Below are 5,000 nucleotides of genomic sequence, written 5' to 3' on the forward strand. Positions count from 1 at the left end.
CCTTCCACCGCCACACCGAGCTGTCACCCTCGCTGTCACACCACACCACCAAGACTTACCCGAGTATGACGGGAGGAGGGAAAAGCAAGTGCTCCTGACGGTGGCTCTTCAGGGGTCACGTCCTCTACACAGCCGCGCGCGGCTTCTTGTCTTCGCCCTCGCCCTCTCCACTCGCCTTTCTACCTCTCCTGACGCGGTGGCTGTCAGAGGCGAGGGCAGAACTCCAGGAACACGTATGAAAGATCCATGAATTGTGGAAAACGACAGGGTTCTCCACCGAGAAATGTCCGTCTGGTAATTCTTCTCTCGCCCAAGACTCGGGCTTTCGAACCAGACTTCTACTACTACTACTAACTCCTTGCACTCACTGTAAACACATTCCCGCACAATGACACCCGCTGTATCCTCATACACCTTACATAAATGAGATACTCGAAGGCAGATCGTACTAGGTAAACTCACACAACAGAAAGAAATGAAGGTATATAATTGGGTACAACGGAGCGCTCGCCACAACAACCTTCGCGCAACACAACTAAAGCCCAACTGTACTCTCCTGGTCACCCTAATCCTAGCGCATGTCAAGCTCTTTCTACTCCACCACCTTACGTCGATACATCTCACGCCATTGCACAGATCTCATCTTTTACTGTCGTGGTGGACTACGTTCGTCGTTGAAATAGTAATAAAGTACTTCGCTGACTGGTCTTATTGCGTATTTACGTCTTCGAGGTTCGTGAGAGTTAGCGTGTGTGGGGAGGGAAGCCCTGCTCGGCGCGGCGCCACACTGTCCATGAATGTAAGCGGTGTTGACGTAACCTACCCGATGTTTAGTAGGATTTGGAGATGTTTTATAATGTTTCACTTCTAACTTAATCCCGCGGACATCGCTTCCGTAGAAACCTATGCTTGTTTAATGATTATACTTATTGCAATAGAAAGGTCGACAAGGTCCGTGGCTAATCGATAACTTACACCATCGTGTACGCATACGCTGAAAGAAAATGAGAAATAAAACATAAATACCCCAAAATCAAAGATAATTTCCCACAAGTTAAAACGTTCGAGTCGCACGGACATGATTGCCAACCTTAAAATATCGTGGTGGTGTCCCCAGCTTGCTCGGCGTGGGGTTGCCCTCTCTCCTCCCTCCCCCCTCTCCTTCTCCTTCTCCCCCTCCCCCTCAGTCTCCCTCTTCCACTGCCCCCTCCCTCCCTCTCTCCCTCACTTGCTGCCTCGCTCCCCCTTTCCCCCACTCCCTCCCTCCTCCGCTCCTTCCCTCATCTTCTCATGCCTCTTCCCCCTTCTTATTCTTCCACATACCACTACTTCCGTCCTGCCACCTCTCTATCTTGAAAACATTCGCGCGGGCAACTCCCAACTCTTCCACTCTGCACATTGTTTTCAATTAACATTTACTTTTCCTTCTTTCCGTCCCCCGGTGTTTCTTGCCTGGCCTTACCCACCTGTCTTACCCCTCTGAACACTGCCCGTCTGCCCCACCTGTCTTGCTGTCCACCACCCATGTCGTGCCCTCTGCTCCACCTGAAGTGCCCTCCACTCCATCCATTCGGACTCACCACTCCACCTGTCGCGCCCTCCATCAGACTTACTCGAGTTTGCCATTCTATGCCCCCCCCCCCCCTTCATCACCTAATGCTCGCCATACATTTTGGCGTATCTTCTCTTCCACCTTCGTATTGTTTCCACCTGCCGTGTTCCCATTCCACGCGTTATGCCCTCGAGACAACCTTCCACATCTCGACTCCACCTGTCGCATTGTACCCTCCTCCACTCTGCATATCTAGCGTTTTATTTATCGTTCTTTCCACCTCACCTGCTGCGTCCGTCGCTGACTGCAGTATTATGAGTATCATATACATATATATATAAAATATATTAATATATACTTATATATATATATTTATATAATATATATATTGTTTGGCTCTAAATGTTGTCTTGCAACCAAATCAAACACTATTTTTTCAATGTTTTCGTTGCGTTCAGAACAACAGAATTAGTAAGTGTCCTTGTATTTGTGCTACCCAAGCAACAATTTTATAATTATTATGATAAATGTAGTAGTAAACAGATGAAGCTATTTTAAGACCAAAATAATTCCCGATTCATACGGCTTTCCTCTCCCGAATTCCATATTTGCAAGACGCTATATCCTGAGGTGACGTCATTCATAGACGCATTCCTGGAGAAAACTTACTATTATTCCTAGTATTTTATACGAAACATAAGTGTAACAGTATGGGTATATGCTTCCAAACACTCCTGAGAAACTAGACGCTTAAAACGTGGCGAAGACTTGTCAACACTGGACCTGGGTGAATGGCCTAGAACTAAGCTCTGAGGATTACGGACATCCTCTCATACCCTTTACCTCGTCCTCCCTCACTCCTCCCCTCCTCCACCTCACCATTCCTTCTCCAGTCTCTATCTCGCCCCAACGTCTCTCCTCTCTTCTCTGATTTTTCACCTGATTTCATTTACTATAAGTTTCACTGCTCCCCCATTCAGCATCACCGTCTCTTCGACCGTCCATTCAGATATTGATTCATTCATTTTTGTGGCCCGGACCCCCCAGCCCCTCTAACCAACCTTCTCCCTCCCCCACCCCATCCACCCACCCACGAGCCACAACCGACACACCACTCGCCGCTTTTACGAACAAGAATACATCGTTCATTCTTGCAACAGGTCCTACAATCACACAGACTACAAGTATGCTAAAAAGATCCACCACAATTATCTATGAAGGACGAAGATCTGGAGAGAAGGATGTATGTATATCCGTGGAGGAGTGAGTGAAACAAAGTGGTCAGAGAGAGCGAGACAGCAAAGAACGTAATGAACTCTGCTCGACGAGGAGGCAAAACAGGTTTCATCAGTGCAAAATTACACCCTCGCTCTCGCAGTTCATCCCCACTGTCTTACTAAAGGGACAACATCAGGCCAAAAAAGCCTTTGAGACCAACTAAATACTTGATACCTTGTTTCAGTTAAACGGAGGCTTTAAAATGTCCCTGTAGCCCACACACGTTTTGGTGTGTGCGAGTATTGTTGACTTCGTTGAATGAATTGTCTACTCATATATTTGCTGTTCCTTGGGATTATTTCGAGTATTTTTTCCACCAGTTCTCTCTCTCTCTCTCTCTCTCTCTCTCTCTCTCTCTCTCTCTCTCTCTCTCTCTCTCTCTCTCTCTCTCTCTCTCTCTCTCTCTCTCTCTCTCTCTCTCTCTCTCTCCCTTAGTTTATTTATGCCTATAATATCAAGAGTATAGAGGAACATCGCATAAGTACGATTATAAAATACAAGCAAAACGACGCAATATATTTATTTTTTTGTAACCTTTTTATATCAGTTCAATTGTACTTGAAATCTTGTTTGAAAAAAGTGCATAATGAAGTCTCATTTTGCTCGTTTTATGTGGATAAAACTTTTGGATACGTTAGAATAAGCTAATTCGCACAATCATCTGAGGGTGTTTCTATAATTATCATCCGTATCATAGTGTTTGTGTATGTACAGATATATGGACACTCCTGCATGGATCCACGAATGTGACTATAATTTAATGTTTAATTGCATACATTTTAGTTACCTATAATTGTGTATCAGTCTTGATGTATTTTACCATTTGATTATGCATGTGATTAAATACACATTTAAGAATGAAAAAGAAGAAAAGTCATCTAAATGCATTTCTTTGAAATATTTTTGCTTATAAAGTCCCGGAAATTATTTTTAAACCCTCTTAGTACTGCTTGGTAGTAATTTAGTAATCAGCTATTGTAAAGTATGATATAATCACCTGGCTATTGTGCTAGTTATTGTACCTCAGCTGAGACTCGACTGGTTCATTGTGTTTCAGACGTTTCTTTTCACTCTTTGATTGGTGATTCCTAATGCATGAGGCACGTAGAGATACTTGAACGAGGGAGAGGTCATTGTGATTTTGCTCGTGTTTAAAAGAGGCACAGGTATCGGTTTGTGAAACACACAAACGTACGAGTTTGTTTTTACCTTTTTCTTCTCCTGTTTTCTCAGTCATTGGTCAGGCTTTGCATCTTGGTAGTTAACCGTGAATTGCATTTTATCTTTACAAACTTTTACATTACACTTCTTTAAACTTTGGTTTGGATTGTGTCTCGTTAACACGCCATTAAAATATGAATATGTATAAATGTGTAAATGGTCGTGCAGGCAACAGGTGCGACGGATAGTCAATGATAACTAAATGATAAGAGTTTTTCGTTATTGTTATTGATCACACCATGGATATGTCGGCCCAGAAGCTTTCGAGTTGCATGCGGAAAAATGAAACACTATAACGAGTCTCATACGGCAGGTGAACATTCATTGCCAACAGATACTTCCAAAAAAGTTTTCAGCAAAAGCGTCCCTGTAACAACGTTTTCCCCTCAATTTCAGCCGTTTATATGAAGCAGACATGTCAGCAGTTGTGTTAAAGTTTATCTGAGGCAATCGGCGCCTCTGATTGTTTATATACTTGTGTTGGAGCCAGTCAGTCCCAAGTTGTTGTTTTTTTTTTTTTTTATCAACACTCAGGATACCATGCTTAAAGATAAGCAAATCAAAGAGGATGATTTCGTCTTCATAACTGGTTTACTAATCAATCTAGATTTCCGTTTTCATCATTTGAACGAAGCAATTGGAAGAATTTCATTGTTGAAACTAACTTCTGAAAACTTCTCCCGTCTAAAAAAAAAGTGTATCTCCCTCACATCGAACTACAGAAATACTCGCCGTTGAGCAATTGGTTGTGGTTATGAGCCCATCCTCGTGCCGTACGTCTCAAAACCACAAGGCAAACTCGAGAACCTGGCATCGCTCTGGCCTGTGCCCTTCTAGTGTGGAAGAAAAATGTCTACAGTAATGTCCACTCTCAAATTAAGCTCCGAGCAGACTTCAACCCACAGATGAAGTGCGGCGTGAAGAGAACTACAGGTCACTTCAAGGAAAT

The 5,000-nt window shown here is 43.5% G+C and overlaps 1 protein-coding gene across 3 annotated transcripts in view; it reads right to left on the bottom strand.

Moving 5' to 3' along the window:
• LOC125036543 (transcription factor HIVEP3-like) overlaps nucleotides 1-555 on the bottom strand; it is a 69,879-nt gene extending 69,324 nt beyond the window's left edge. For all 3 annotated transcript variants that reach the window (XR_007115903.1, XR_007115902.1, XM_047629225.1), the window contains exon 1: nucleotides 60-555. The gene's annotated coding sequence lies outside the window, so the exon portion shown is untranslated. The remainder of the gene's footprint in view (nucleotides 1-59) is intronic.
• Nucleotides 556-5,000: the final 4,445 nt, after the last annotated feature.

The sequence above is a fragment of the Penaeus chinensis genome, chromosome 21 (assembly GCF_019202785.1).
Source record: "Penaeus chinensis breed Huanghai No. 1 chromosome 21, ASM1920278v2, whole genome shotgun sequence".
Classification (NCBI taxonomy): Eukaryota; Metazoa; Arthropoda; class Malacostraca; order Decapoda; family Penaeidae; genus Penaeus; species Penaeus chinensis.